The 12,981-nt window shown below is 39.6% G+C and overlaps 1 pseudogene; it reads left to right on the forward strand.

The window, feature by feature from the left end:
- Positions 1 to 10,910: 10,910 nt before the first annotated feature.
- On the forward strand, positions 10,911 to 11,619 carry LOC143681579 (thiopurine S-methyltransferase-like; annotated as a pseudogene).
- Positions 11,620 to 12,981: the final 1,362 nt, after the last annotated feature.

The raw sequence follows: 12,981 nt of genomic DNA on the forward strand, positions 1-12,981 counted from the left end.
TCTGAGCCATATTACTGATGTCAGTACAAACGAGGTATAAATATTCTTAGCTCCAGAATGGATGTCTGAACAAATAATTATATAAGAGAGTGAAAACCACTTTTCCACTCTTACTGTTGATTGTTTCACTTCTAAATAGGACTTGTTTTGTTGGGAGGCCTCCTCCTAACTTGCCCTCTTGGCTGAAGGTTCCAGCTCCTGCTAAATTAACAGCAACGGAAGGGACCCCACAATAGCATCATTTATTTATACCTGGGTGAGAATGAGTGAAATATTTTTGATTGGAAGAATTCCTGATGTAAATTGGCTTATCAAAAAAGAAAATCTGTGGACTTATGTGATTAAAAAGTCCAGAGGGTTGGCAGGCTTCAGGCATGATGAATTCCAAGTTCAACCCTGGTGAATCAGATGCAGTGAACACAAATAAGAGTGTATGGATGTAACCGGGCAAACTAATGAATGACGACTGGAAGAAATGGAAAATCCTGTTCTTATGAAAACGAGTTTTTTTGTTGCTTTTTAAAAATATTTTTCATTGGGAAATCTTCACACACATACAATCTATCCATTGTATAATACACAATCGATGGCTCACGATATCATCACATAGTTGTATATTCATCACCATGATCATTTTAGAACATTTGCATCATTCCAGAAAAAGAAATAAAAAGAAAAAAACTATATATCCCATAGCCCTCACTCCTCCCTCTCATTGACCACTAGTATTTCCATGTACCCCAATTTTTTACTCCTTATCCCACATTATTTTTTCCCTTATTTTTTCACTCATCTGTCCAAACCCTAGGTATGAGAAGCATCAGATACAAGGTTTTCACAATCACATGGTCACATTACAAAAGCTATATATTTATACAATTGCCTTCAAGAATCAAGAGTACTGGAACACAGTTCAACAATTGCAGGTACTTCCCTCTAGCCCCTCCAATGCACCATGGATTTAAAAGTATATCTATATAATGCATAAGAATAACCTCCAGGATAACCTCTCGACTCTGAAACCTCTTAACCAATGAAATTTAATTTTGTCTCATTTCTCTCTTCTCCTTTTTAGTCAAGAAGACTTTCTCAATCCCATGATACTGGGTCCTGGCTCATCCCAGGAGTTGCCAGAGAGATTTACACCTCTGGGAGTCATGTCCTGTGTAGGGGGTGGGGGGCGGGCAGTAAGTTCACCCGCAGAGTTGGTGTAGCAAGAGAGGCCAGATCTGACCAACAAAAGAGGTTCTTTGGGGGTGATGAAGATAAGTTTTGATTAAAAGGATGGAGGAGTAGAGGAGATTATAAAGGATGCAGGGAGCCTAAGATGGTGGTTATGTGATTTGATAGGACAAAAACAGCATAGAAAGGGACTGTGGGGGGAGTAATGAAAACTGATTGCAGCCTGGAATTTTACATGAGGCTGGTCTTTCTCTTTCTCTTCTTCCTCACCTTGAACACAATCATAGCCATAGTCCTTAACACAGAGGCATGAAAGTAATCTGGGTGGCGCCCCCAATCACATGTTTACTTGGCTGCACCTCCACTTTTGGGTTATTGGGAAGAGGGTGAAGCTGATATAATGGGGACTTGGGTGGTTTCTCAAGTGTTCAGCTGCTGCCCTTTGATTCAACATGCAGCTTCCTAGGAGGCCATGAAAGCTACTCAGGAGACATTTTAATGAGCAACTATAATGGCCATTTCCAGAGAAAAGAAGAGACAATAACGCATGTTCATTTATTTTCTGAGAACATAGGAGATCAGTAAGGGTGAGGAAAATGTAATAATCAGTGAACAGTGTATTGCATGAAAGCACTAAAGAAGTAAGAGTTTGTTTCAAACACCACTGTTGGAAATTTTTCTAATGAATTAATCCAGTTTTTTGCCTTAGAGATATCGTATGGAGAATCTTTGAGAGACTAAAGGATTCTGTCTCATTGTTATTGTTAAAAACCCAGGGCTACAAATATAGCATGTGTATAAGAAGCTTGGGCTGAGTATATATCAACCTATATCAGTCAGGCACCTGGCAGGAAATATCTGCACATTTGAATGGAATAATTCTAGGAGAGTTCAACAAAGAGGTTGTTCACAAAGCCATGGGTAGAATTTAGGGAAACTAAGAAGGGATTGTGCAGTTCCCTAGGCCTAATAACAGTGGGAAGCAGTAACCATTCCTAGTCTTGAAGTGTCCAGAGCAGGGGTGGTCACTGCACTACAGAGAAAGTAGCCATATAAAGAGGACTGTCTTACAGGAACTGTGGTTTTGGTAGAGGGAGACAGAAAATTAGCAGTGACTATACAAAGAGCGAGCATGAGGAGCATGTGGGAAAGAGTTAACTTAGAAAGCCTGATTTGTCCAAATCCTGTACATTAGAATATTTTGACCAATAAGAGTGTTTTTGTATACCTGAGGCCTTGGGCTACAGTTTGACCAGGTAAGTTTATCTTAATGATGTGATTTATTGTGAATGCTTCTTATCTCTAGAGGGCTGGGGTCTGAATACCTGAGGTCAGTCACAAAGGTGCTCCATACTATGCGACTGACCCCAACAAAAACCCTGAACCTTAATAAAAACCAAGGTATGGTTAGTTTTCCCTAATCGGCAAATCTTTGCACATGTCACACATCGCTGCTGAGAAAATTAAACACAACCCCATGGGCCTCCAGTGGGAGAGGACACATGGGAGCTTGTACCTTGTTTCTACCAGACTTAGTACAATGTACTCTTTGCCCTCGCTGATTCTAAGCTATGCCTTTTGACTGTAATAAACCCTAGCCATGAGTTTAACAATTTCTGATACTTGTGAGTCATTCTATTGACTCTAAAAAGGGATATGCATATAATGCATAAGAATAACCTTCAGAATGACCTCTCAACTCTATTTGAAATATCTCAGCTATTGAAACTTTATTTTGTTCCATTTCTCTTCCCCCTTTTGGTCAAGAAAGTTTTCTCAATTCCATCATGCAAGGTCCAGGCTCATCCCCAGGGTCATGTTCCACATTGCCAGGAAGATATATGCCCCTGCTTTTGTCTGCTTTTAAACTGGGTTGTTTGTCTCTTTGCAGTTGAGTTGAAGAATTTCCTTATATATTCTGGATCTTTAACATTTATTGAATAGGTGGTTTCCAAATATTTTCTCCCATTGTGTAGGCTGTCCTATTACTTTCATAATAAAGTCCTTTGAGGAACAAAAGTTTTTAATTTTGATGCGGTCCCATTTGTCTATTTTTTCTTTTGTTGCTTGTGCTTTGAGAATAAAATCCAAGACGCCATTGCCTAACACAAGATCCTGAAGATGCTGCCTTCCATTTTCTTCTAGGAGTTTGTTAACTCTTATAGTAAACTCTTTAATCCATTTTTTTCCTGGTTCCCAAACCAGGAGTCAGACATGGGCCGTTTGATCCACTCCTGAGTTGATTTTTGCATTTATTTTTATTATTTATTTATTTTTGGCAAGTGGAAATTCAGTTTTCCCAAAACCACTTGTTGAAGAGACTATTTTTTTCAAATGGAATGGTATGTTTTCCACCTTGCCAAAAATCAGTTGGCCATAATTGTGAGGGTTGATTTCTGAGCTCTCAATTCTATTCCATTGATCTATATGTCTGTCCTTATGCCACTACTATGCTGTTTTGATTACTGTGACTTAGAATAATTTTTAAGATTTGGAAGTGTGCCCCCAAATTTATTCTTCTTTTTCAAGATGGCTTTAGTTATTTGGGTCCCCTTAGCCTTCCATATAAATTTGAGAACTGGCTTTTTCATTTCTGCAAAGAAGTTTTTTTGGAATTCTGCTTGGGTTGCATTGAATCTGTAAATTGCTGTATGTGGTATTGATTTCTTAATGATATTTGATCATCCAATCCATTACCTGGAATATCCTTCCATTAATTTAGATCTTCTTTAATTTCTTTTGGCAATGCTTTGTAGTTTTCTGTGTATAAGTCCTTTGGAAACTTGTTTAGATTTATTCTTAGATATTTGGTTCTGTCAGTTTATTGTGATTGAAATTTTTTAACGAATTTCTTCTTTTAAATGTTCACTGCTTGTGTATAGAAGCACTACTGATTTTGGGGGTGCTGCTCTTGTATCCTGCCACTATGCTGAATTTATGGATTAGCTCTATGAGCTTTGTTGTATATTTTTCAGGATTTTCTGTATATAGGATCATGTGACATGAATATAGGTAAAATTTTAATTCTCCCTTTCCAATTGGATGCTGTCACGGTTAGGGACAGGTGTCAACTTGGCCAAGTTGTGGTACCTGTTCATCTGATTGGGCAAGCGCTGGCCTGTCTGTTGCAATGAGGAGATTTCATAGGATTAGGTCATGATCATGTCAGCTACATCCACAGCTGATTCCATTTGTAATCAGCCAAAGGGGAGTGTCTTCTGCAATTAGTGATGCTAAATCCAATCATGGGAAGCCTTTTAAGGAGGACTCAGAGGAGACAGGTCCCATTCCTGCTTTGGCTGGTGAGCCTCTCCTGTGGAGTTCATCCAGGCCATCCATTGGAGTCATCGGCTTTGCAGCCTGCCCTGTGAATTTTGGACTCTGCGTTCCTACGGTCATGTGAGACACTTTCATAAATTTTATATTTGCAAGTGTTCCCTGTTGATTCTGTTTCTCTAGAGAACCCTAACTAATACATCTTGGTACCAGGAGTGGTTCTTAAGGAACAGAATCTTAAAAATGGGTTTTTATGAATGGTTTTCTACTCTGACTGGGCTCAGAGACACTAGGGACTCTGATTCCCGTAATCAGAATGACACTCCCAATCCATGGACTGAGTTGGCAAAGGAGATAGTCAAAATATCATCATTTGATTCTCCTAATGCTTCGCTTGTACGAAGCCAGACTCTGGGGGATAATGTTTTTGACACCTTTACAGAGTTTTGTAGAAATAAGAGTTATAGAGATGTTGGTTGGTTGTTGTTAGATACACTGTCTACATTAAAGGGTGAAAGGGATGGGCTTAAGGCTTCAAACAAGAAGCTTAAGTGCCATCTGAAAGATGTAGAGGTTTCTATGAGTATCCTGAAGGAAAATTTTATTTCCTGTAGCCGTAGACTTGAGATCTCTGAAAATCAGACTCAGAATCTTATTGTTAGAGTAGCAACTTTACAACGTAAACTGAAATCTCAGTCTTGCATGGTGTCTGCCGTTAAAGTGAGGGCATTGATTGGAAAGGAGTGGGACCCTGAAAAATGGGATGGTGACATATGGATTGATAATGATGTTGGGGGTGAGGTTGAAACCCTAGACCATGATGAGCCTTCTTTAGATAACCCTGTAGTAATCTGCCCTGAGAATATAGCCGCCCCACCTCCAGCCTGCCTTGAGGAATTGGCCACCCAACTTCCTCCTGAAGGGATTAGCCCTAGAGTTATTAATCCTGTTTCACCAGATGAAACTGCAAATGAAAGCCCTGAAGCAAATGGCTTGGAAGATATTTCTAATTCTTTTCATGACCCACCCCCACCACCCCTCATTTCTTCTAGACCTATAACTAGACTAAAGTCCCAACAGGCCCCTAAAGGTGAGGTACAAAGTATCACACATGAGGAGGTACGTTATACTCCAAAAGAACTGTGTGAGTTTTCCAATTTATATAGACAGAAATCAGGGGAATATGTGTGGCAATGGATTTTAAGAGTTTGGGATAATGGTGGGAGGAATATAAGGCTGGATCAGGCTGAATTTATTGATATGGGCCCACTAAGCAGAGATTCTGCATTCAATGTTACAGCTAGAGCCGTTAGAAAAGGTGTTAACAGCTTGTTTGGGTGGTTGGTTGAAACATGGATCAAAAGGTGGCCAACATTACCTGAGGTTGAAATGCCAGAACTGCCCTGGTATAATGTAGATGAGGGGATCCAGAGGCTTAGAGAGATTGGGATGTCAGAGTGGATTTATCATGCAAAGCCTGCTCTTACACCCCAGGAATGTCCAGAGGATGCACCTTTTACCAGAACAGTGAGAAATAAATTTGTGAGACTAGCACCATCATCCCTCAAGAGCTCTGTGGTTGCACTTCTCTGTAGGTCAGATATTACTGTATGAACTGCTGTCACTGAGCTGGAATCCTTAAACACAATGGGGATGACAGGATCCCAAGTTGGCAGAAGCCAGGTGGCAGCACTTAATCACCAAAGACAAGGTAGACGTGGGTATTATAATAGACAACAAACTCAAAGGAGGCATCAAAATTATATGACACGCAGAGATTTGTGGCATTGGCTAGTAAATCATGGGGTGCCTAGAAATACAATAGAAGGGCAGTCTACTAAATTCTTGTTGGAGCTGTATAAACAAAAGAGTTCTAGGTCAAGGGAACAGAAGTCTAAACTGAATTACAAAAACACAGAGTCACAGCCCCTTAACCAATTTCCAGACTTGAAACAGTTTACAGACCCTGAGCCCCTTGAATGAAGGGGAGGCCAGGTCCCTATGGGGGAGAAACCTGTTACACTGCCACAAATTTATACTGTTAACCTTCCTCTAAGTCTTCCCCAAGGAGACCGACGGCCTTTTACCAGGGTTACTGTGCATTGGGGAAAAGGAAATGATCAGATATTTCGGGGATTATTAGACACTGGTTCAGAAGTGACGTTAATTCCAGGGGACCCAAAACGTCACTCTGGACCACCAGTCAGAGTGGGGGCTTATGGAGGCCAGGTGATCAATGGAGTTTTAGCTCAGGTCCGTCTCACAGTGGGTCCAGTGGGCCCCCGGACCCACCCTGTAGTTATTTCCCCAGTTCCGGAATGTATAATTGGCATAGACATACTGAGCAACTGGCAGGATCCCCACGTTGGTTCTCTAACTCGCGCAGTGAGGGCTATTATGGTGGGAAAGGCCAAGTGGAAGCCACTAGAACTGCCCCTACCAAGCAAAATAGTAAATCAAAAGCAATACCGTATTCCTGGAGGGATTGCAGAGATTACTGCCACTCTTAAGGACTTGAAAGATGCAGGGGTGGTGATTCCCACCACATCCCCGTTCAACTCTCCTATTTGGCCTGTGCAGAAAATAGATGGGTCTTGGAGAATGCCATAAAGTTGGGCGTGCACAGCAGCACTCTATTGTAAAGTGGAAATGGCATATACGAGATAGAGCCAGAGCAGATCCTGAAGGCACAAGTAAGTTACATGAAGAAGTGGCACAAATGCCCATGGTTTCCGCTCCTGCTGCCACATTACCTTCTCTTTCCCAGACCAGAGCTATGGCCTCTTGGGGAGTTCCTTACAGTGAATTAACTGAGGAAGAGAAAACTCGGGCCTGGTTTACAGATGGTTCAGCACGATATGCAGGTACCACCCGAAAGTGGACAGCTGCAGCATTACAACCCCTTTCTGGGGTGTCCTTGAAGGACAGTGGTGAGGGGAAATCCTCCCAGTGGGCAGAACTTCGAGCAGTGCACCTGGTTGTTCATTTTGCTTGGAAGGAAAACTGGCCAGAGGTGCGTTTGTATACTGACTCATGGGCTGTTGCTAATGGTTTGGCTGGATGGTCAGGGACTTGGAAAGACCATAATTGGAAAATTGTTGACAAAGAGGTCTGGGGAAGAAGTATGTGGATAGATCTTTCTGAGTGGGCTAAAAATATGAAGATATTTGTGTCCCATGTGAATGCACACCAGAGGGTGACTTCAGCAGAGGAAGATTTTAATAATCAAGTGGATAAGATGACCCGTTCTATGGATACCAGTCAACCTCTTTCCCCAGCAACTCCTGTTATTGCCCAGTGGGCTCATGAACAAAGTGGTCATGGTGGTAGGGATGGAGGTTATGCATGGGCTCAGCAACATGGACTTCCACTCACCAAGGCTGACCTGGCTACAGCCACTGCTGAGTGCCCAATCTGCCAGCAGCAGAGACCCACACTCAGCCCCCCATATGGCACCATTCCTCGAGGTGACCAGCCAGCTACATGGTGGCAGGTTGATTACATTGGACCACTCCCTTCATGGAAGGGGCAGCGATTTGTTCTAACTGGAATAGACATATACTCTGGATATGGGTTTGCTTTCCCTGCACGCAATGCTTCTGCCAAAACTACTATCCGTGGGCTTACGGAATGCCTTATCCATCGTCATGGTATTCCACATAGCATTGCTTCGGATCAAGGAACACACTTCACAGCAAATGAAGTGCGGGAATGGGCACATGCTCATGGAATTCTCTGGTCTTACCATGTTCCCCATCATCCAGAAGCAGCTGGATTGGTAGAATGGTGGAATGGCCTTTTGAAAACTCAATTACGGTGCCAATTGGGTGGCAAAAACTTGAAAGGCTGGGGTAATGTTCTCCAGGAAGCTGTGTATGCTCTGAATCAGCGTCCGCTGTATGGTGCTGTTTCTCCCATAGCCAGGATCCATGGGTCCAGGAACCAAGGGGTGGAAATGGGTGTGGTGCCACTCACTATTACTCCTAGTGATCCACTAGGAAAATTTTTGCTTCCTGTCCCTGCTACCCTGAGTTCTGCTGGTCTACAGGTTTTAGTTCCAAAACGGGGTGTGCTTTCTCCAGGAGAAACAACAGTGATACCACTGAACTGGAAGTTAAGATTGCCACCTGGCCACTTTGGGCTACTTATGCCTCTGGATCAGCACACCAAGAAGGAAATTACATTATTGTCTGGGGTAGTTGACCCTGACTATCAGAAGGAAGTAGGACTGCAACTACATAATGGAGGTAAAGAAGAGTTTTCTTGGAATATAGGAGATCCCCTGGGGCATCTATTAGTACTACCATGCCCTGTGATTAAAATCAATGGAAAACTGCAACAACACAATCCAGGCAGGACCACTAATGGCTCTGAGACTTCAGGAATGAAGGTTTGGGTCACCCCACCAGGCAAAGAACCACGGCCAGCTGAAGTGCTTGCTGAGGGGAAAGGGAACATGGAATGGGTAGTGGAAGAAGGTAGTGATAAATATGAACTTCGACCACGTGATCAGTTACAGAAACGAGGACTGTAATGCTGTTTTGTTTGTGTTATACTATTTAAGTTGTAAGATATCAAGTTTAAGAATGAATGTTGCCCAAGGATTTGCACACTATTCTGGAGAGATTTAATGTGTTTCCAGTTATATGCAGGACAGTTGAGTATTGTCAGGTAAAAGAAAAAATGTGTGCTTGTTTTCATTTGGAAATTAAGTATGGTCTAAGGTGATACATATATATATATATATATATGCCAAGTTGACAAGGGGTGAACTGTCACGGTTAGGGACAGGTGTCAACTTGGCGAAGTTGTGGTACCTGTTCATCTGATTGGGCAAGCACTGGCCTGTCTGTTGCAATGAGGACATTTCATAGGATTAGGTCATGATCACGTCAGCTACATCCACAGCTGATTCCATTTGTAATCAGCCAAAGGGGAGTGTCTTCTGCAATTAGTGGTACTAAATCCAATCATGGGAAGCCTTTTAAGGAGGACTCAGAGGAGACAGATTCCATTCCTGCTTTGGCTGGTGAGCCTCTCCATTGGAGTCATCGACTTCGCAGCCTGCCCTGTGGATTTTGGACTCTGCATTCCTACGCTCATGTGAGACACTTTCATAAATTTTATATTTGCAAGTGTTCCCTGTTGATTCTGTTTCTCTAGACAACCCTAACTAATACAGATGCCTTTTATTTCTTTTCTATTTTTTTACCTACTTGTTCTGTTTAGAACTTCCAGTACAACATTGAATAACAGTGGTTACAGTGGGCATCCTGGTCTTACTCCTGATCTCAGAGGGAAAGCTTCCTGTCTTTCACCATTATGTAGAATGTTATCTCTGGGATTTTCATATATGCCCTTTCTCATGTTGAGAAGGTTTTCTTCTTTTCTTAGAAAACTAATGTTCTAAGTGTTTTTATCAAGAAAGGGTATTGTATTTTGTCAAATGCTGTTTATGCATCAATTGAGGTGATCATGTGGCTTTTTTTCACTTCATTTTGTTAATTTGGTGTAATAGATTATTTTATTTTCTTCTGTTTAAAAAACCCTGCATTCCAGGCATAAATCTCACTTTATCATGGTGCATAATTCTTTAAATGTTTTGGATACAGTTTGCTAGTATTTTGTTGAGGATATATGCGTCTGTATTCATGGAAATATTGGAATACAGTTTTTTTTTTTCTTGAGGTATCTTCATGTAGCTTTGGTATGAAGATGATGTTGGCCTCAGAATGAGTTAGGGAGTGATTACTCCCCCCCTTCAATTTTTTAGAAGCATTTGAGCTGAATAAAAGTTTAGTCTTTCCATAATGTTTGGCAGAATTCCAATGGGAAACCATTGGGTCATGGCCTTTTCTTTGTTGGGTATTTTTTTTTAATTACTGATTTGATCTCTTTACTAGTAATAAATGTATTGAAAGCTTCTATTTCTTCTTGAGCCAACGTACGTAGTTTATATATTTTTACAAATGTTTCTATTCAAGCTAGGGTATCTAATTTATTGGCATACAATTAGTCATAGTATTCTATTATAGTCCTTTCTATGTCAGCAGGCTTGGTAGTAATGTCTCCCTTTCATTTCTTCTGTTGATTGTCTTTATTTTATTTTTTGTTTTGTTTTCTATTTCATTTATCTCCCTTATAATATTTGCTCACTTTGGGTTAGTTTGCTCTTCTTTTTCTAGTTTCTAGTTTTGAGGTTAGGTCTTTGATTTGAAGTCTTTCTATTTTTTAATGTAAGCATTTAGAGTTATAAATTTTCTTCTCAACACTGCCTTTGCTGCATCCACAGGTCTTGGTATATTGTATGGTCATTTTTATTTGCCTCAAGATATTTCCTAATTTTGCTTCTGATTTCATCTCTAACCCATTTTATGTTGTTGAGTGGCAGGGAGCAGGTGGCTGAAAAGGCTTGGAGATATCTGCTTGAGAGGAAAAGGTGTCACAAAACTATGAATGATACAAGAACTTTACTTGAAATTAATGAGTACCCTGATAATGAAATATGGAAAAACTGTGTACTAACTCTGGAAGAATGGCAAGAAAAGTGGCTGAGCCACAGCATTTCATTTCATCAAGAACAAGGACATCACATATTAAAGAAGCATTTGGATACTTTTCTTAATGGCAAGAGTGGACTCAGGATATTTTTTTCCTTTTTGTGGAAAAGCAGTTGAGGTGAAATCTTTTTCAGACAGGAGACACAACATAGTTGGTGTGGAGATCAGAGAACTTGGGATTCAAGAATTTTTTACAGAACAGTATCTTTCTTACTCAACAGAACAAATTACTGAAATTCCTGGAGCCAAAGTATTTAAGAGTTCTTCAGGTAATAGTATTTTTTCCTATTTACAGAGTAAATATTGTCAAATTTGACAGAATTTTGGATAGGGGAGACTTAGTTGCTGTTAATCCAAGTGATTGAGAGTGCTACGCTGATATAATATTGTCCCTAAACAAGAAAAGGGTTCCTGTACCTCATGTCTTTTGTTTCTTATGATCCAACTAAACATGGAGGTCTACCATTTTATATTCCAGACACTGAAATTAATTAAAAGGTTGTTAGGCACAAAATGCAATATTCATTGTTTTGAGAAGATTGATACTTTTGAAAAATATAAATGTTGGGAAATATTTGAAAACGTAACTATTTGCAGATAAAATCTAGCACATCAACATGTTTTTTGTAGCCATTGAAATCATGCTCAGGCATGAAAATATAATGAATGGTTAAAAAAAAATCATTTATCAATCACATCACAGATCTTTGTTCAAAAATGCATATAAATGATTCCTGGCCCATGTACTTCCCAAAACAAACAAGCAAACAAACAAACAAAAATTCAACTAATGTTGCTACAATAATGAGATACTCACATGGAAAAACAATGAAATGTGATTCCCACCATACAACATACAAAAAAAAATGTATATAACTTTTTAGAGAAAAACACATAATAAAATGTTAAAAGTGACTACTGTTTAGGGGAGAATACGTTTTATTATGTGTTTTTCTTTAAATTCTTTATTGATCTTCTGCCTAGATGTCTATCTATTATTGAGAATGGTGTTTTAAAATATCCTACTACTTAATGTAGAAACATCAATCTCTCCCTTCAAATCTGTCAGCACTTGCTTCGTATATCTGAGGGCTCTGCTCTTAGGTCCTTATGTATTTATTTTTGTCATATGTTCTGTTAGATTATCTCCTTTATCAGTATATATTGACCATCTTTGCCCTTTATAACTGTTTTTACTTTAAGTCTATTTTATCTAAGATTAGGATAGTCATCTTAGCTCTCTTTCAATTTTCTATATGCATGGCATATTTTTCCCATCATTTCACAATCAATTTACTTGTATTTTTAACATTATGGTTAGTCTCTTGTAGACAGCATATTGTTGGGTTATGCTTATTTATCCATTCTGCCAGTCTCTTCCTTTTTACTGGAGAATTTAATCCATTTACATTTAAAGCCACTACTGATAATACAGGACTTTCTTCCACCATTTTGTTATTTAGCCTTTGTAAATTTTATACCTTTTTTGTCCTCAACTTTCTTTAAAGCCTACTTCTGTATTTATTTACTTTTTTGTGTTGTACCATATTGGGTGCCTTCTCACTTCTATTTGGATGTATTTTTCATCTATTTTCCTTGTTAATAATAAAATAATAAAAAATTAATAATAAGGAACAGTAAGGAACTAAAAGTGACCCACAATTAATAAATGCATGATGTGGGGGGGGAATGTGTGTGTATAGGATGGCCCATGAAGGTTCATTCTACATTATTTGAAAAAATAAGTACAGAATGAAGCATAGAATTAATCTAATACCCCAGATATTAAAACTATCCACTTGCCAGCAAATGCTTTAAGTAACGTATACTATGGCCACTGTTCTGCTTTTCATAACTCTTTTTAAGTTGGAAACATGACTCAATGAGAAATGTTCAAATTGCAATAAAACCTGGAACTGTTGTAAATATATGTATTTTGGAACTGAGGGGTAAATTCAAAGCA

Source organism: Tamandua tetradactyla, chromosome 1 (assembly GCF_023851605.1).
Source record: "Tamandua tetradactyla isolate mTamTet1 chromosome 1, mTamTet1.pri, whole genome shotgun sequence".
In the NCBI taxonomy this organism is placed as follows: domain Eukaryota; kingdom Metazoa; phylum Chordata; class Mammalia; order Pilosa; family Myrmecophagidae; genus Tamandua; species Tamandua tetradactyla.